Consider the following 20,626-nt stretch of genomic DNA (forward strand, 5'->3'; position numbering starts at 1 on the left):
GGCAGGAGAAATTCAAGATGCTCACCCTTGCTCTGGTTCTTCAGGCTCTGCTGGAAGAAGACTGGATGGTGTCGCTCGACTTGCAGGATGCATATTTCCACATCCCCATCCTGAAGTTGCACAGGAAGTATCTCCGTTTTACGGTGGGATCGCAGCACTATCAGTTTGCGGTCCTTCCGTTTGGACTTACTACTGCTCCTTGAGTCTTCACCAAGGTGATGGCAGTGGTGGCGGCGCATCTCAGAAGATCGGGGATTCCTGTATTCCCCTATCTGGACGACTGGCTGATCAAAGCGGAGTGGTCGGAGATTGTGCTTCATCATCTGCAGGAGACAACCTAGTTGTTGTACAGGTTGGGTTTTTCGATAAATGTACCCAAGTCTCACCTGGTGCCCTCCCAGCGCAACCTGTTCATTGGTGCTGTACTGGACACAACTGTATGTCGTGCATTCCCTCCACCTCAAAGGATTCGCGACGTACAAGAAATGGTCCCTTTGTTTTACAATGGAGCGGTTGTTCCGGTCCTGAAGGTCCTTCGCCTGCTCGGTCTGATGGCTTCTTGCATTCTCCTGGTCAACCATGCACGCTGGCACATGAGGGCACTCCAGTGGTGCCTCCGCAGGCAGTGGTATCAGCACAACGGAGATCTCAGGGAGTCAGTGAAGATCTCCAGAGAAGCTGCAGCGGATCTGTCTTGGTGGGGCGTGGAAGGCAACCTGTCTCAGGGGAAGCCTTTTCATCTGCCTCCTCCGGTGGCCACTGTGATATCGGATGCATCCACTCTGGGGTGGGGTGCTCATCTGGGGGATCTGGAGGTCAAGGGTCTTTGGTCTCCAGAGGAAAGGTTGCTTCACATCAACCTTCTAGAATTGCGGGCGATTCGTTTAGCGCTCAAGGCCTTCCTCCCTTCCCTTCGCGGTCTGTCAGTTCAAGTCCTGACGGACAACACGACCGCGATGTGGTACATCAACAAACGGGGAGGAGTGGGATCGCAGTGTCTCTGCAGGGAGGCGCTGCGTCTCTGGTCCTGGGTTCAGGACCATCGGATTTGTCTGATGGCAAATCATCTGGCCGGGGTTCTGAACGTTCGGGCAGACGGTCTCAGTCGGCAGTTCTCTGCCGACCACGAGTGGAGGCTTCACCCGGAGGTGGTTCACAACATCTTTCAGATGTGGGGGACTCCTCGGGTGGACCTGTTTGCCACTTGCGAGAATGCTCACTGCCCGTCATTCTGCAGTCCCCAGTATCCGATGCAAGGAGCTTTGGGGAGGTGTTTCAGTTGAGCTGGGGAGGTCAGCTCCTTTACGCGTTTCCTCCCATACCCTTGATTCCTCGGGTTCTGAGGAAGATTCGCCAGGACCGGGCCCAAGTTATATTGGTCGCCCCGGATTGGCCAAGAAGGGTGTGGTATTCAGATCTTCTCCACCTCTCCTCTCACCGGCCGCTCCGTCTCCCTCTCAGGGCAGACCTCCTCTCTCAGATGGAGGGGCAGGTTCTACACCCCCACCTCCAGACATTACCCCTTCATGCCTGGAGATTGAGCGGGGCAACCTGAATTCCTTTTCCCTCCCGCCTGACGTTGTGGATGTCATCTTATCCGCCAGGCGTGACTCCACTAAGTCCATCTATTCTTATAGATGGTCGAAATTTGTTGAGTGGTGTAGGGAGAAGTCTATTGACCCTGTGAGAGCCCATTTATCTGATATACTACAGTTTGCTCTTTCTCTGGCGCAACAGGGTCTTGCTGTTGCTACTGTGAAGGGCTACCTTTCGGCGCTGTCAGCTTTTCTCTGCTTTCCTGACCAGCCGTCTCTTTTTAAGTCTCCCGTAGTCTTGAGATTTTTGAAGGGCCTCACAAACAAGTTCCCTCCTTCACCTTTTATTGTGCCTCAGTGGGATTTAAATCTTGTTTTGTCCTTTCTGATGGGTGCTCCGTTTGAGCCTCTTCACAAATGTCCCATGAGGCTTCTTACTTTTAAAACAGTCTTCCTCGATGCAATAACCTCGGCAAGGAGGGTAAGTGAGCTTCAAGCTCTGAGTTCTAAGCCCCCTTTCCTGACCATTCATGCTGATCGAATGGTTCTCAGGACCAGGGCTGCTTTTCTGCCTAAGGTGGTGACTCCCTTTCATTTGAGTCAGTCCATTACCCTACCTTCCTTTTATCCTCCCCCTCACCCTTCTAAGGAGGAAGAGAGACTGCACCGTCTGGACCCTAAGAGGGCGGTTTCCTTTTACTTGGACAGATCCAAGGATTTTCGTTTGGAGGACCAGCTTTTCGTTGGGTTTGCTGGTTGCAAGAAGGGAAGAGCGGTCCATAAAAGAACCTTATCAAGATGGATCGTTCTCTGCATTAAGATCTGCTACTCTTTGGCCGGTAAGGAACCGCCAGAGGGTATAAGGGCTCATTCTACAAGGGCTAAGTCTTCGACCTCTGCGTTGGCTAGAGGTGTGCCTGTTGAGGATATTTGTAGAGCGGCAACTTGGTATTCCCTCCACACTTTCGCGAAGCATTACTGCTTGGATACCGAAGTCAGGAGGGACGGCCACTTTGCACGCTCTGTCCTTCAGGATTTCCTGGTTTAGAAGAGTGGACACCCTCCTCCGGGAGTGGGGACTGCTGTGGGACTCTATTCACAAGGTGAGGAATCCACACAGCAGATGTATCTATCAGAAGAACAAGTTACTTACCTTCGGTAACGCTTTTTCTGGTAGATACAATATCTGCCTGTGGATTCCTCACTGACCCACCCGCCTCCCCGTTGTCCACTCTTCTATGCCAGTTATTGTACTGTAATGTATTTTGATTTTGTTGTCAAGGAATTGTATTGCTTTCCTGCATTTGCTTTACACTGTGTGTTTTGCCTTGACTATTGTATACTTTGTATATATCTACTGTCATTGGTCCGTCCGTGTGCCTCGATGGCACGGAAAAAAGGGCGGAACTGATGTCATCACGCCGGCGTGGGCCTATTGTAGGCGTCGGTGACGTCAGCGGAGTCGCGAGCGATGTCGTGTCTCTATGACGTCCGAGTCCACGTCGGCGCGAGGCTACAAAAGAATTTCCGAATATTGCTGACGCAAGGGGGATATTCACAAGGTGAAGAATCCACAGGCAGATATTGTATCTACCAGAAAAAGCGTTACCGAAGGTAAGTAACTTGTTCTTCTGAACCCATACTGTAAATGGGACACCATATTATGATCTTCCTCCCAGAGTTGTATTCTTTTTAAAATAATTCTTCCTGCCACTTTCATTAGGCCATCCAGTAAGGATATTGGCCTATAGCAGGTAGGGTCGTCCCTACTGCCCTTTTTAAAGATAGGGACTACTATAGCATCCGACCAGGTTTCAATGAACCCGCTTTGGTTTCCCTTTTTTAAAACATTTGTGAGCAGGGGGGCCCAAAAATCCGGTTCTGCTTTATAAACATCCTCCGGGGTACAGTCAGGTCCTGCAGCTTTGCCTGACGCACATTCCCTGATGGCATCGTGGACTTCCTCTAAAGTAAAGGTTAAGTCTATTGGAAATGAGTAGGATGAGGGGTATTCACAGCCACTGTTGTCTACTCTTTTTTCTATATTTGGGCACACCCCTAAAGATGTTATGATATCACCAGCCATTCTGTCATTATACAGTTGTCTAAAATGGGTTAGCCATCTTTCACCAGTTATGGCTAGGTCCATTGTGTTAACACTTTCCCTTGGTTGATATAGGGTTTTAACAGCCCTCCAAAAGAAAGAACTATTCTTCTGTCTAGAAGCCTCCATCAGAGATTCCCATGCTTCCTTTTTTAGAGCCAATCTTCTTTCTTTACTAGCTAATTTATATAGTTTCCTAGCCTTGCGTATTAAAGGGGGATTTCTTGGTTTTAGGGACAGGGCTCTTTTTAAATCTTTCAACGCCTTCGTGCATTTTCCGTTGAACCACCCTTCAGGGCTTGTTGGATTTCCTTTAGGCGCTCGGACCAGCATATTTTAAATGTGGCGTTGAATATTTGCAAATGCGGACATAACATTTCTAGGAGCGCCATGTTCCTCCAAACAGACATTGACATCAGTGGCACATTGGGTAATCAACTTCTGTAGGAACACACTGGGCACAATTTTTTCCCATTTAACAACGTATCCGTTGGTTTTGGATAAATTGATCTTATATGGGTAAGTGCGGGGAGTTCCCTTTTTACCGTGGTGGCCTATTACATTTACTCCAATTATCAAAGGGTAGTGGTCACTCGATAAATCCTTTCCAACTTCCCAGGAAGCTATAAACCCTGGGTTGGCAGGAGTTATTAAGGCAAAATCGATTGTCGAGTTACAACCTCTACCATGAAAGGTTGGCTCAAATGGGGCAGGTGGTGCGCAGGTCTGGTTAACAAACGAAAAATCAAAATTGAAGACAATACCATTTAAAAGGGACCCCATCTTTGTGTGAGAAAAATGAATTGGGCCCTCCACCCCATACTCTGACAGACCGCACAAATCTGATTCAATAGGCGAGCAAATGGTGCAATTGAAATCCCCCACCCAAATAATCTTTTTTGGCCCCACAAAAACATCAGAAATCGGGCCATGTGATTCAACATATTTGTCATAGTGGGCTCCATTTCAGTATTAGACATATTGTTATAAAAATTCACTAATAAAACATTCTCATTATGGCCCCATTTAAATGATAAAAGTTGGAAATATTGACTAGAGAAATATTTGTGAACCTTTATATCCACGGTAGTAGAAACATACATACATAGACCACCCTTGTTATGTCCCTGTGCTGACGGCATAGCCGGGGAATGAAAGGTCTGATAGCCTAACAAATGTATTTCTTCAAGAAGCCATGTTTCTTGGAAGCAAAGTATACCATGTTTGTGTATGACATCTAACCAAGCGTTACTGGCAACTTTGCTTCCTAGACACGCCACATTCCACGAGAGCAGAGAATAGGAATGGGATACCCTTCTAGTGTCCCCTTGTAAGCTACCAACGTTCACTACGGGGTTCCGCGGAAGTGGGAGAGATATCGTTGGAGTGGCCGCTCTGGTCGTGGGGGTGGCAGAGCTACAGTCATAGAAAGTTAGTTGGGAATGGTAAGGGACAGAATTAGGGTCCAAAAGATATCTTGGTAAACATTTTTCAACTATCATATTATCCTGTTGCTCCTTTAACGTGCTAGATAAAACCTTTTGGGCGGTGATACATTCACACGTCAGATACCCTTCAGTCGACTTTTCCCTTGTGCCTTTCACATGGAGTCATTCATTCTCATCCAATCCGGAGAAAGGATGGAATAAATTAGACAACTGTATGTTCCAAGAGTCCTTGGGATTATAGGTTTGAAAATGGTCCCAGTGATTATAGGAGAAAGGATTGTTGTAATTCGGCAAAGGTTGGTTTGGCGGCCAAGATGGAAAACAAAGATCGTTAGAACTATTGTGAAACTCATGGGCCCTCGGGTTCATCAATGAATATGGTCTGTATGATGCATGAGGTCTATAGCTCTTGGGTTGGTGAGGGGTGAGCATTGGTTGGAAAAAGGGAGAGTCATTTCTATTGTGATGTCTTTGAGCTGGATTCAAGGCTAGGATGGGTCCATAGGGGCCTTCAGGTTTCCATTTATTTATAAAGCAATGATTTCTCTTCCTCGTTGGTAAATTGTTAGGGGGAGGGGGCTTCATAAGAGCTTCCGGGTAAAAATAGCTCAAGTTATGCGTGGCAATCCCCCCCTCACCCTTCCCAGGGAACCAATCGCTGATGTATGTGACCAGTCTGTGGTCTTTGAAATTGACAATAATCACATCACCTTCGATGTCCTTAGGTCTAGAACCCACCCACTTACATCGCCTCACCGAAACTATGTCACCATTTAGATGTGTTGGAAGTGGTCTGTTTTTCAGCAGCCAGTAGATAACCTTATTTTTGAGGTTAGAGTGATGTTCTAGGTTACCATCTGGCATGGGCGGAACACCTGTGAGGACGATGACATAGTTTAGGCATTCTGGGGGTAAATCGGCGACATTTCTTGATCTAGTTTTAAGTGCGAGGGTTGATCTACCTGAAGAATCTTTAATGGTAGAGCATCTTTTTTGAGTCCCTGTGTTAGAATGTGGCGTATCTTTGTTGATGATGTCGGTGGCTGAAGAAGATTTGTTGAGAGATTTAATATCCAACACTGGTTTGGAGCTCCCTGCTACGGGCTTTATAGTTGTGGTAGGAGTACCAGTCGGTAGCTTAGGTGGTTCAATATGTGGTTGTTTAATAGACTGATTTACATTTCTTAGTTCATCAGGTTTGTTACATGGTATAACAATTTGCCCTTGGAGGATCTGGTCAACTTTTTCCCCTAACCTTATGACCCTTTGGGTGAGTGGAAGTATCAATGCCTTTATAAGACAATCGATATCATTTAATAAACCTGCGTAGCTAGGAACAGATATCGATTTCGCAATCAAATGCCCTGTTGGGTCCACTTTCCCTACATCTTGGGGGGTCGTGTGCGGGGTAAACATGGGATTGATGGAAGGTCTATTTCCCTTTTTAAGAGCTCCCTTCCTTCTTCTCTTCCTCGGTGGAGAACCTGAGGTACTGCTGGAACACTTATTGGTTTCCTTAGTGGGAGATTTTTTAGACTTTCCATCAGGTATGGTAAGGGAATGTTGGTCAGACCCCAATGGTGTGAATATAGGGGAAGGTACATTTATGTCATGAAGCGGGGCTAAGTCATTAAAAGGAATACTTAAGTCAATTATCTGATTATCAGTAGACTCGGAGGGGGTAGAATCAGGGATGATTATGGTATCATTTTGGTCAGGATACTTGGTCTGAAAGATAAGTGGAATATCCTCTGTGCTAAAAGACTCACTGTCATGTTCTTTGGGCTTAGTTAAGTCTGTTGGGGTGCCTGTAGCTACATCCGAGGTCGGGAGTGGTCTTTGTTTTAGCAGCTCAATGGAAAGGCGTCGCCCAGCTCGCTTCTCAGCGAGTGTGAGCTCCCTATCAACTTCACTCTTAATTTTGGCAAAGAATTTATCCAGAGGGCCTAAAATGGGAGACCCAACCGTTCCCAGCAGGCAATTAACTTCAAGAGATGACATTTTAGTCGCACAAACGGGTCAAGATACCGAGATAACAGGTGCCTTAAAAATACAAACAAAGACAAACACTACTGTGGCTGGAGTGATACGAATAGGCATCAGAGATCTATGGTCAAAGTCAGAAATACACAGGTATTGTCGGTACCGTAGGACCGCGTTCACGATGAAAGGGAGTAGGCCCAGCCCGGCCTCCTTCGGCCCCTGACAGCCACAGACGGTCCCGCCCTTGTCCCGGGCTTCTCCCGGCGCGCTCCCGCGCAGCGGGATCTGGACCACCTTTAAAACACTACTAGAGCGACTAGCGGGTGGGCGGGGCCGGCAGGGAGAGCAGCCCAGCTGGTCCAAGGGGCGCGCAGGGACTCCTGGTCCTCGGAGTCCCTGCTATTGCTCGCAGCCCTGCCGGTCGTGAGGTTACTGCCCCCGGTGGTCCAAAGGTCCTGTCACCGGTTTTGCGGCGCGGAGCGGGTCCGGCGAGGTTCTGTTTTCCCTCAGTTACAGGGTCAAAAAGATGAGACGGAAGGTAAGCTGCGTCAGCGTGCAGCGTGTCGTTGTGTTGATTCACTCGCTCCCAGGTACGGCAGGCTTTTGACTGTGAGCGGGCGGGCGGGGCCGGCAGGGAGAGCAGCCCAGCTGGTCCAAGGGGCGCGCAGGGACTCCTGGTCCTCGGAGTCCCTGCTATTGCTCGCAGCCCTGCCGGTCGTGAGGTTACTGCCCCCGGTGGTCCAAAGGTCCTGTCACCGGTTTTGCGGTGCGATGCGGGACCCGCGGAGCGGGTCCAGCGAGGTTCTGTTTTCCCTCAGTTACAGGGTCAAAAAGATGAGACAGAAGTAGTAGTTTTTTTCCTGTCGTCATGTTTATAGGTAACTGAATGGTTCCCAAAAATTAAAACTAAATCCTAGCAAAACAGAGCTCTTCATAACTAAACAGACTTTTGAGAAATGAATCCCAAGTCTATGGCCAGACACATGCTCTCTCCTCCTACACTAGTCAAGGCGGGGAACATCCTTTACGACGCAACTATTACCCTGCACTACCATTACAACGCAGGATTACAACGAAAGTTGTTACGACTTTCGCTGGAGGGCGCTGTTATATAGGGAATAGTTTAATTTTCTATCCAACACCTTCCCTACTATCCACAGGGACTGGGGTTGGAATAGCAAATTAAACTATTCCACTATCCAGCGCCCCCCAACGCAAGTCGTTGTAACGACTTGCGCTGTAATGGCATGCGGGGTAAAAGCATGCGTTGTACTGAAATACAACCGTCAAGACCGCTGTTTTATTAAAATGTATTTGTTCTCCTTGGAAATTGAGGTTTCTAAAGTTGTCTGCTCTTGTTTCTGTCACATGAAACGATTGAGAAAGTTTCTCCCTTTTATTGGCTCTCCATGCATGTTTCGTTGGACCACATACAATCACGTTTTTACTATGAAAATCCAATCTACCTGAATCTGCCATATCAACTACTCGAGCTTCTTCGACTTGTAGAAAATATGCAGGAAGATTGGTAACAAACAGATGCAGTGATCATATATCATATCATACCTATTTAGAGATCTCGCCATTGGCTCCAAGTGAGGATAAGAATTGTCTCATATGCCACTTTTTATTGTACATCAGTCCATCTACTCTGCTTCCTACACGTTTATCGCAGCTACATTTCAGGTATGTACGTACTTCCAATTGGACGTTATGTTCCATGAGACCAACTTTTACTGAACATCCCTAAGACTCTAACTGTTTCATTTAGCGAGAGAGCCTCTCAGTTTACCGCTGCCAGGGAATGGAATAAACCCTCAAGGCCCTTGTAATTTAAGCTGTGATTTTCCTTGCATGCATTATTTAAAATTTTTCTTTTAATTTCTGCATTGGTTACTTTGGTGTTGCTCTTTCGTGTGAGGACGCTACAGTGTATATGCGTTGATAAACTAGAACATGACATACAACTGCCGTGTCAGCCGTGTTTCAGTTAATATACATAAAAATTATCTGCGGTCATAATATTCCTAATCTCTTGGAGCGATTGACTAACAAGCACACGTTTGTTTAATTTGTTAACCCTGTGCTGGTGAGTGCTCCCAGTGTGCGCAGGTTGATGGCTCTGGGCAAACATCATGCCAAGCAGCACAATGCGAGCCAGAGGTGATGTCGACAGGCCTCCATTGCATAGCTGCCAAGGTTTCAGACGGCCATGTGTGACATTTTCATAATTTAAGTGTAATTATGAGTGACATTTCAACGACTATGAGTGACGCTTTATCGCAAGCAAAATCAAGCAATGAAGACCAGAGAAACATATAATTATCAAACTACACCTATTTCAATAATGATAAACTCTAAGGGGATCTTAAAATTGCTGTAAAGCACCAGAAATAAAAAAGTGGTCTTGTAACCTGATTGGACAGTAGTCACTGACACTCTGCATCGGGCAAGCATCAGGAGAGTGAGGCTGAAGCACACATAGGTAACAGCCAGCTAGGGAAAGACGAAGGAATGTGCACAAGGAAGATTATGCAAGACAGTTTTATTCGTCCAATTAGTAATCTGCAGCTCTAAAATACCAAAAGCAAAAAGTACTCGAAAAATGTAACTAGCACCTACGTCTGGAACGAAAGGAAAATAGCCATGGGTGTGGACTCGGGGGCAGAGTTTTAAAACACACACTTCACAATACCATGACATGAAAAACATATATATATGTATGTCAACTGTCAATGTTGTTCCGGGTAAGACAGCTGAGTTCAAGTGGAAATGCACACAGGCATAGACACCATGTTGCAACAGAAATTTTTTCAGTTTTGTTCTGTTATAATTAACCTAAACCAAATGTTGGACGAAGCGCTTACCATAATAGAATCAGCACTTTAATTAGTTAAATGTAGCAGCTATTCTTTGAAGTAGCGTTTGGGGCAAGGCAAAACATGAATGCACATAATTAGATAACTTTGGGTTTCCTTTCACCGTTTCACTTTATAAAGTTTCTAATGTTGCGGTTAAGGGGAACCAGAACCACCCCCTACTGTCTGACATCTCAAGCCGTGCTTTTGGTGTCTTCTTCTTTGAATCTTTAGCAAAGCAATGCAGAGAACTGCACAAATATTTCTGCGTTAGTTCACACTAGTAATGCGCGAATTGTCTTTGTTTTCATTTTAACAATATACCGCTTCCTAGTCAAAATTACAAGTAAACAAAAGCACCTATAGGAACGTGTTTAGTTTCATTGTTTTTTCTTATTTCTTAATCTCTGTCTGACTGTCTCCGATCTGATAGGGGGCACCAGTAAAACAAGTTTGAGCCCTGCGGCCGGCCCCACCTGCATTTACTGTTATAATCACAATGATCCGTCACTGACAGGCTGCATATTTAAACCGGCCGGAGGCTCACTGGGAAGGATGATGAGACTGAGCAGCCCTGCAGATGACGCCATTTAGTGAATTTATTTTTCAGATGCGGCATTGATGTTAGTATATAATTATAACTTACTTGAAGTGGTCGAGTTTAGGGACGTCTCCCGATTCGTCTGAAGGCCGCGGGACTCACAGGGAACCACCCCGCCGCACAGCTCAGCTGCAGCACTAACTGCTCTCCAGCGTCCTGCACTCTGCCGGACTGGACTGCATCAGTCTTCTCCGACCCAGTGGCTGCTGTGAGTCGTCCCACAGGCGCCACAAGTGGCACGAGCTGGCGAGTCGGCATAATACGTGACAATGCATTTCAGTGCGGTGATGCGGAACACCGCACTGAAATGCGTGATGGTCACACCTGATGCGTGATACTTGCCAGGGCTGCCATTGTAACTGTGCCAGATAGCACCTACTTCTGGGCGGTCATGGACAGGCACAACACTCTTGGATTAGGCACGGCTGCCTCAGTGTAGATGATCCATGCCTGACAGATCCTGCAGCCAAAAGTCTAAATCCCAGCCATATTGAATAATTACTTCAATATGGCGGTTAGATAGAAAGCAAAGAAAGGCTTATCTTGCTGTACCACCCATCAAGTAAAATACAGAAGTGAAGTAATACACAGACTTGCACTGGACTCTGAGGAAGCCAGCACTCCTCCAGCATCAGGCGGGTCACTGTTGCCTAATAGGAGAAAAGGGCAACGCGTGCCTCTGAGCACATTTCAAGATGGCTGTCCGGACCCTGCGCCCCACTCTCATCCCGGCATTTCTGGCCCATGAAAAGCTGCAGCAGTTGAGGCTCCCATCGCTCTCTCTGCTGAAATGCATGTCAGAGCAGAAAGCGCTGCTACAGGCAGAAGGGACTAGTAACTTTAACTTCTCACTCTTGTTAAAAAATGCTCTACTGCCATCTAGTGGGAAACGAGGTTTTATCCGTTTACTGAAAAATTAAAATTTCTTTGTTGTTAACTGGCAATTATTATAACTTGAAATTGAAAATCAAAACCCTTGGTGAGCGGTGGCGCTGGCTAGTTTTGAGAACGCACCGGAGTGCCGCGGCACACAGATTGGGAACCTATATTACTGTTATATCTGGAGTGTTGTTGTGCTACATGAAATGTTGAGTACTCAACATGTAGGAAATACCAACTGATGGTAGAAACTGTCAATCGTATGCAAGTTTGGCAACACGCTGCAATGACGATCAAAAAGACAGCCATTTAGAAAGGCAGTCCTCTTTCTATGTACCAATGGACTCTTACTTAACGGGGACTAGTTGTCAATGTTTGGCAATTGACATGATTAAGGCAGGGTGCCAAAATGCGTTGTAAATAAAATTTCAAGGACACAGACCGTTGAGTGCTCTGTTGGAGAGCGTTGGTGGAAGATTGATGCAGGAGTACCACAAACTCACAACAGAGGCACCTGTGTATGTGTTTGGCAGAAGGTTTGTAGGATATATATAATAAAAATTCCTCACTGGAAAAAAAACAAAGGTTACAGGGACGTTATAATTAGGCTCACATTTCAGTCCTACAAAACCAGAGAAATTCAGCAGTTTTAGTTAGCTGAGCTAATTATAATTTATACCCCCGCAATGCACTCCTTATGACCTCACATAATACATCACTTATGACCTGGTCAGTGACATCACTGATGGCATCTGAAATTACATCACTGACATCATCCAGTGATTGTTTTCTAAAAGTTACGGAGTGTAAAACATATATACTAATGTAAGTGGAAATTGGAGTGACTGTATGGGGAGTGAGTTGGTGTGTAAGTGTTGTGTAGAAGGAACGTTGGTATGTGAGAGACTGTATACATGAGTGAGTTGGTGTGTGAGTTTTTGTATGGGTGAATGAGTGGCTGTGTCAGTGGCTGTAAATGGTGAATAAAAGGGTGCATGAGTAGCTGAATGGATGACTGAGCAGGTACATAAGGGTCCATATGGGTCATTAACAGGGTACACGAGTAACTGTATGTGTGTGCAAGGGGCTCTATGAGTGACTTGAGTAGGTGTACAAGTGGCTGTATAGGTGAGTGAATGGGTGTGAGATTATATGGGTAAGTGAGTGAGAGGTTGTATGGGAGAGTGTGGTTGTCTCGGTGACTGTATAGCTGAGTGATTACATTTGTTAGTATATCTATGAATAAGTGATTGTGTGAGTTACTGGGTGAGTAAGCAGGTATGTGAGTATATGTGAGTGACTGATTCAGTATGAGAATGGCTATGAGTGTATGTGTGAGTGGCTGTATTGGTCAGTGAGTAGGCACATTGGTGGCTATATATGTGAGTTAGTGGTTGTGTGGGTTAATTGATGTATTAGCGGCTCTGTGGCTCATTGAGTTTGTGCGTCACTATGGGTCTGCAAATGGGAATGTCCATAGTTGTGTGGCATTGGTTGTATGAGATGATGTTTGGGGGTGAAACTGGGTGTGTCACTGGTTCTGTGGATGATCTCATGAGTGATATTATTTCATGGCATCAGTAATGTCACTTACCATCTCATGAGTGATTTAATATGGAAGGTCATAAGCAGTGAATTGCGAGGGTCATAAGTTATAGTTAGCTCAGCTAACTAGAACGGCTGAATTTATCAGGTTTTGTACAAGTGAAATGTGAGCTAAACTAGAACGTCTGTGTTACCTTTTGGGTTTTTTTCAGTGAATTTCTAGGGATTTTTAAATTCTATTTCCGAACTAGTGAAGAAAGGGGGTGAGGCCGTCGACAAGCTCTCAGAAATCCCGCTGGGTGGGGACTTACTGAAGGGAAAAGAAGTGGTTCTTGGTTCCCAAGAACCCTCAGCAGTTGAGGGGACTTCATCCCCCAACGAGTAGTGCTCCAGGAGGCGCTTTTGCAGAAAGGTGGAGAAAGGGGGCAGGCCTTCGGCCTCACAGAAATCCAACTTGTGGGACTTACTGGAGGTAACAGGAGGGGGTTGTTATACCCAAGTACCCACACCAGCCAAGGGGACTTCATCCCCTAACATGTTGTGAGTGGACCCGGGTCCAGGTTTTTTTTGCAATGGGAAAGTTGGTTGCGTTTGCCCCCTCCCCAGGCCGATTTTTGGCCCTGGGCCCCATCCCTTGAGGCCTAGCCTTTAAAAATAAATCTGTTTAATAGAGGAGGGAGGGTCCGCACGGCCTCCCTCCCTGGACCAATTTCGACCCTGGGGCCTGCCCTTTTACAAATAGAGAAGGGAGCTGTGCTCCCCCATATCCCCCCCACCTCCAAGGGTCGATTTTGACCCTGGGGACACTATCTGCCTGGATCCGGCCATGTCTGCAGGGGCACCCAGTCTCCACTGGGACTGCGGGGGAGCCAAAAATCAACTGCAATCCCTGGCTCCTGCAGGAGCCAGAATTGCATGCTGATGTTGGGAGCTGCTTGTTTAGCAGCTCCCTCTGTCTGAACGCAGTTCTGCTCCGCTTCCAGTGAGCGTGAGCATTGCTGAGCTCTTGCTTGCAGGACGCAGAGTGTTTGCTGTGGTTTGGTGGGAGTGGTAAAGCTCCCGCCAAGCCACAGCAAACAGCTATGTCTCTGGGGTGGCCACCCCGAGTCATAGCAGGAACCAGCCCTGGGGGAGTGGCGCTCCCGAGGGTCATCTATGGCTCCAAGAGGGGGGCCACATGGGCCCCCTCCATTGCAAGACACAACCCTGGAGGTAGTGGTTCCTGGGGGGGCGGGGGTTGTGCATGCCCCCCTTAATTGAAAATAATTGCTGTGGGGAGGTGGTGGCCAGAGGCTCCCCGCATTAATTTCATTTTAGCCCAGGGGAGACGGCGGTCCCTGCACCTAGCCGGGGCTCCTGGGCCACGAGCCGCAGGGGAAGCCTCCCCGGACCTACGGGACACTGTCCCGGGCACCCTGCCATGTAGCAGGCCCGAGGACGGAGCCCGGGGTGGGGAGGCTGCCCTCCCCGGGCCCGGCAGAACCCCTTCTTGGGCCCCTGGCAGAGTGGCAGGCCAGGACTCTGAGTCTGGGGGCTCTGGCCCTGTCCCTAGTAATTCGGAGGAAGGCTGGGACCCTAGGCGTGAATGTGCCGACCTCCTGGAGCCCTGGCTGGGATCCGGGAGGCGAATGAGCCTACATCAGGACTTAAAGGGCAGCCATCAGAGCTCTTGGGCCTGGACACCCGGGGGAGGTCTGCCAGGGACCCATGGAGCCCGGCCCGGGCGCTTTGCCATGCTGTGGGCCGGAGCCCGTCCCGGACGGGGGAGAGGTGTTGTCCAAGCATAGCCCATCTGGTCACCGGCAGAGAACTGTGAACCCAAGAGGGGTGTCTTGGCATACCCTGCCCCTAGTAATCCGGAGGAAGGCTACCCTTCTTTCCTGGAACCTGTGCGCACAGAGTGACGGAAGGGGCAGAGGCGCCCTACCTCCTGGAGCCCTCGCTGGGATCGGAGAGACAAATGGACCCTCATCGGGACTTCCAGGGATGACTGGCCATCTGGTTGCCCCATTGGAAAGCATTGTGTGCGACCAGATGGCTGAGGGGAATGGTGCGACCAGGTGGCCGGGATCGAAAGTACTCCCAGTTGCCCACCCCGAGCCTTCGTGGTGGGGCTCCTGCCTGCTCACGCAAGGCAGGGCTCGGAGACCACGGTTGGGCCTCAGGCACGGGGAGGACCACAGGAGCTCTTGGGCCCGAACGCCCAAGGGAAGGCTGCCCAGGACCCATGGAGCTCGTCCCGGGCATTTTGCCATGGAGAAGGGAGCCCCGGACGCTCGTTGGAGGACTGCCGGGACCCATGGAGCCCGTCCCGGGCACTTTGTCATGCTGTTGGCCTGGAGGAGGGAGCCCCGGACGCCCGGGAAAGGACTGCCCGGGACCCATGGAGCCCGTCCCGGGCTTTTTGCCACGCCGTTGGCATGGAGGAGGGAGCCACGGACGCCCGGGAACCATGGAGGCCGGGCCCGGGCACTTTGCCATGCCATTGGCCTGGAGGAGTGAGCCCCAGACGCCAGGGGGAGGACTGCCCAGGACCCATGGAGCCCGTCCCGGGAGGGAGCCCCGGACGCCCTGGGGAAGACTGTCCAGGACCCATAGAGCCCGTCCCGGGCACTTTGCCACACCTTTGGCCTGGAGGAGAGAGCCCCGGACGCCCGGGAACCATGGAGCCCATCCCGGGCACTTTGCCATGCCGTTGGCCTGGAGGGGGGAGCCCCGGACGGTGGAGGGAGTACTGCCCGGGACCCATGTGCCATGCTGTTGGCCTGGAGGAGGGAGCCCCGGACGCCCGGGGGAGGACTGCCCAGTACTCATGGAGCCCGTCCTGGGCACTTTGCCATGCCGTTAGAGTCTCGTTCGTTATCGGAATTAACCGGACAAATCGCTCCACCAACTAAGAACGGCCATGCACCACCACCCACATAATCAAGAAAGAGCTATCAATCTGTCAATCCTTTACGTGTCCGGGCCGGGTGAGGTTTCCCGTGTTGAGTCAAATTAAGCCGCAGGCTCCACACTAGTGGTGCCCTTCCGTTAATTCCTTTAAGTTTCAGCTTTGCAACCATACTCCCCCCGGAACCCAAAAACTTTGGTTTCCCGGAAGCTGCTCGGCAGGTCATGGGAATAACGCCGATCGCTAGTCTGCATCGTTTAAGGCTACGACGGTTTCTGAGCGTCTTCGAACCTCCGACTTTCGTTCTTGATTAATGAAAACATTCCTGGCAAATGCTTTCGCTTTGGTTCGTCTTGCGCCAGTCCAAGAATTTCACCTCTAGCGGCACAATACCAGTGCTCCCGGCCGTCCCTCTTAATCTTGGCCCCAGTTCCGAAAACCAACAAAATAGAATCAGAGTCCTATTCCATTATTCCTAGCTGAAGTATTCAGGCGACCGGCCTGCTTTGAACACTCTTAATACCCTGCCCCTAGTAATCCGGAGGAAGGCTACCCCTCTTTCTGGGAACCCATGCGCACCGAGTGATGAAGGGGACCCTGTGCGCGAACGTGCCAGACCTCCTGGAGCCCTCGCTGGGATTGGGGAGGCGAGACTACCAGGGAAGCCCGGCGATCTGGTCGCCCCATTGGAAAGCATTGCGCACAACTATTCAAACAAATTCTCTACTGGACTAGCTCTAGATGGCGCTCCAACATAAGGAGCGCCAGACTCATGTCTTCCGGTAGCCCTCATGAGCACTGAAGGGGTTAAAAACAAGCGTGCTAGACGGCGTTTGTGTTTAAAAAAATATTTTATTATTCGCAGCAAACACTTTTTTGTGTTGGTTTTTTTTGTTTTTTGTTACTGCTTTTTTTGGCTTTGCGGAGTCCCTCTGAGACCTCAGGACCAACTTTAGGTGATCCAGGTATTCCTACCCAACCCTCTTTGTCCCATTTTAACACCTTAGCAGCTATGGAACGTCCAGCTCCAGTGCTGAACGTTCCATTGCGCAGGTGAGGTTCGAACGTCCAACGGCCGACGGCAGCACTCCTGAGGTAGTGGTGCTGTCGGCCGTTGGACTAGGCGCCACACTTATGAGGATAAAAGAAAAGCCATTGACGTTTATTTTGTGGGTCTTGGCTGAAGCGGAGTCCCAAGATGGCTGCCAACACTTCCTGGTTGAAATGTTGGCAGCCAGTCGGAGTTCTGCATTTCCCTGCAAGACCTTGTCTTTTTATGCAAAGTCATCGCGCCCACAGATATCACTAACTTTTGTATTTCTTAACTTCTGAAGGTCTTTACACCAAATAACTAAAAATGTGATCTGCGTAACCAAATTTGGTTTAATTCCGTCCAGTGCTTCGGGCTGCAGCTTTGACTAAAGGTCCAATTGGAATTAACACGGGAAACGTGCCATTTTATAACACTCCTTTTTCTCGGCCCCACTTGACGGATCATTCCAAAACTTTCCATGCCCAACAAGAACAGGGGGCATTTTTTTGGGGAACATTTTATGAAGATTCACCTAATGGTGCCAAAGCTGTAGACCAGTCCAAAAACGTGTTTCCTATGGAAACATGGTAATAACTATTACTACCTACTCGCAACTGCCAGAAGGGGAAATATATATTATCCCTCCCTTAGCAGTGAAAGGCTGGAAAGTGCACCAACTGCGTGTGATAGCTCTAAGAGGGGCCTGAGCGGCACATATATTGCCCGCATTCAGCCGAAATACTCAACTACAATCATAATGACAGGATATCTTAATGTACCACGGTAAAGAGCAAAGAAAGACTCTTTTACCTTTAGCACTTGTGCTTAAAATAGAGTAGTGACAGAATATACGATCACACTGAAGCAGTGGTGCCACATTACACAAAATTGTCACCGTATTCAATACTCAAAGCCTCCCCAAAGAAAGATAGATTTACCCCAGCTGCTAGAATGAAAACCGGGAACCTACCACGAGTGTCAACGACTTTGTAAAGGATTTTGAGTGCATACTTTGGAACCACTGCATCAAATTACTGAGACTCAGTGGAATTCAAGGTGGCCCTATGTTTTTTATCCACTCAAGACAGTGACCAGCAACAGCCTGTGAGGAGAAACACTTCTGCCATGCTGGTATGGAGGCTAAGGGATGCCCTCTGGTCTGCACCACTTGGGCACATCCTGTGTTTGCTAACTGAGAGTTTGGTAAATTCTGTTCTAGCATAGAGAACCATAACAAATATATTCAGTATTTTTATTATGTAGATTATGTTTGCATTGTTGTGCCAATGACGTAAGAGCTGCTCACGGATATTTTGCATTCGCTGTGACTGTATATACCATCTGAAATGATGGGGGGCGAATCCTGAGTTAGAAGAATGGAAAACTATGTTGGTCATTTCGTACGTCAACAAGAATGTTTATTTTTTTTCTTTTGTTTATTGAACTACCTTTTTCTTTCGATTATTTCAGGCATATTTGAATACCATGGGAACAACGCTAGTACCTCTGGAAAGCAGTGCCTTGTTGCTGAGCTGTGATGTCATCAATTGTTTGGGCGGCATCTGCAGGATGGTGTGAAGCTGATACATGGACTTCTGGCTCCTCCCTTGCGTGTGGTGGGCAGATGTGCCTGAGGAGAGTCATCCAAGAGGAGTCCCTCGGACCAGTCACTCTTGGAGGGGTTAGCTGGCCACTGGCTTCGGTCTGGCATCCATCGACGCACAGAACGACTGCTCCAGCCCAGGGAGAGACGCCATTTTACAAAGCAGTGCAGAAGCCTAGTTTAGAAGGGGTATTCGCAAGGAAGTAAAAGTAAGACTACATTCACGCTAGACTGTCGCTGGTAACGCATGTTCAAGTAGCCTTCACGGGAAGGATTGGATGCCCTCAACACAAGTGCTAAATACCAGTAATGCACAGGTCATTAATGGGTGCAGTGTGCCCTCTAGGACATGATATTTCTTCATTCCCAGCCCATTGCTGCATTTTTTTAAACTATTTTTATTAATTTTAATCATAGGTCATAAACACTGTCACAATAAGCTAGCAGAACTCAACCATTCAGGTAGCTCAGCCTCTTAACCTCCACCCCGCCCCCTCGATTGCTTCTTTAACTGGAGACCGGTGAGTGACCTGCCAGCAGATATGCGCTGGGTCTTCAACTCATTCTCTTCTTTCAGGCTCCGGCCTCTCCCGTCTGATCTCACCCCCTGTCTATATATCCCCAAGGCCTGATGTCTTCCATTGTCCTCTCCCTCCACCCCCTCTCGCTCCAGTTGCTGTTCTCTATTTCTGTTACCTGCCATTCTGTCTGTGGTTGTTTCGCACCTTTAACGTTTTTCTCTAACTGTCCTTATCTCCTTCCAATATCTCCCTTCTGTCTCTCTCTCTCTCTCTCTCGATAGATCTCATTTTCCCTTTCTCTCCGTTGTCTTTTCCTGTGTGCCTCTCATTCCGTTTAAGGAGACGCAAGGATTTGACAGTCACAATCTCCATTTTCATTCTTCTGTCGGGGTTGGTGCACATCTGAGGCAGTGTACTAAAGCCATAGCATGAATATCGATTAACCTTTCATCTTCTGGGCTCTCGGTTGATGAGCATTGACTATAGAGCAGACCAACCCCAAGAATTAAATAGATTGCGGTCTGTTTTTTTTTTTGCATGTCTAGGGATGATCTTAAAAAGGCATTCATACAAAATTCCCCAACTAAAAATTGATGTCTACTTTTACTACCCCCAACCCCTCCCCCCACCACCACCGGCTGGGCTGCTTAGGAAACCTTATTGGGGACTCTGACTTGAATATGTTTGTTTGCAGGGGCCATATTTTCCATTTTTAGGAGACCATGGCGGTGGCCATTTATTTATTTTCAAGTGCTGCGCATTTGGTGTCTGAAGTGTATGTTGTGATATTGCAATAAAATGACCCTCTTTGTTGAACATGTGGTGCTTTTGACGGACTGCTGTTTTACTGAAATAAAAACCCGAAACAACACACAATGGAGATTTCTGCTTGGATTAGATGTGTCGAGTGAGATTTGTGGCTCCTGGTGTAACGGCCTGCCAGTCGTTGATCAATCCGCACCTGCTTATGAGCCCCCTACGGAGAATCCCAGCAGACATTGACTTACTGCTGCCTTGATGAACGGGTTGGAGAATTTGTGCTGCACTGTACTCTGTGTTTTATTTATCGGTGGAGTTTACGAGCCTCAGCATCGCAGAGGAGGGCAGGGAGCGCTCCATCAACGCTATGCATTGCATTGGAGGCCGCTGAACGTAAATACATACACGGTGACTATGTTTTCTTCAGTGACGGTGACAGTGTCTGTCCTTCATTATTAAACACAGACGTGAATTGTAAACAAGAAAACCTGTTTAAGATGCTGCACTATGTCATTTTTTTTCTCAAAAGATCTATCTCGTTGTCTTACCTTCCCAAATCGTTTTCTGGATGTACGCGTTCACAGGAGAGCTGGTGTGGACATTTCATATCTACTGCATGTTTTAGCACAGCTCTCCCATTTTCTGTCTATGGTGTGTTGGGTTACATACATGAATCCATTACTAAATGAATGAATTACTGTTACTGAGCCAACACCCCACAGATACTAGAGCCTCTCCTCATGTCCTCTTGTGCCAGCACAGCGCAGCTACTTCCTCACGACCCCTTGTGCCAGCACCCTACATATACTAGAGGGCTCCTCATGACCTTGTGCTAGCACCGCAAAGATACTAGAGGTCTCCTCA

At 48.2% G+C, this 20,626-nt stretch overlaps 1 protein-coding gene across 1 annotated transcript in view; it reads left to right on the forward strand.

Moving 5' to 3' along the window:
- YRDC (yrdC N6-threonylcarbamoyltransferase domain containing) overlaps positions 1-19,819 on the forward strand; it is an 82,210-nt gene extending 62,391 nt beyond the window's left edge. The window contains exon 7 of the mRNA XM_086956445.1: positions 18,350-19,819. The gene's annotated coding sequence lies outside the window, so the exon portion shown is untranslated. The remainder of the gene's footprint in view (positions 1-18,349) is intronic.
- The last annotated feature ends 807 nt before the right edge of the window (positions 19,820-20,626 follow it).

The sequence above is a fragment of the Lissotriton vulgaris genome, chromosome 2_1, assembly GCF_964263255.1.
Source record: "Lissotriton vulgaris chromosome 2_1, aLisVul1.2, whole genome shotgun sequence".
NCBI classification, from domain to species: domain Eukaryota; kingdom Metazoa; phylum Chordata; class Amphibia; order Caudata; family Salamandridae; genus Lissotriton; species Lissotriton vulgaris.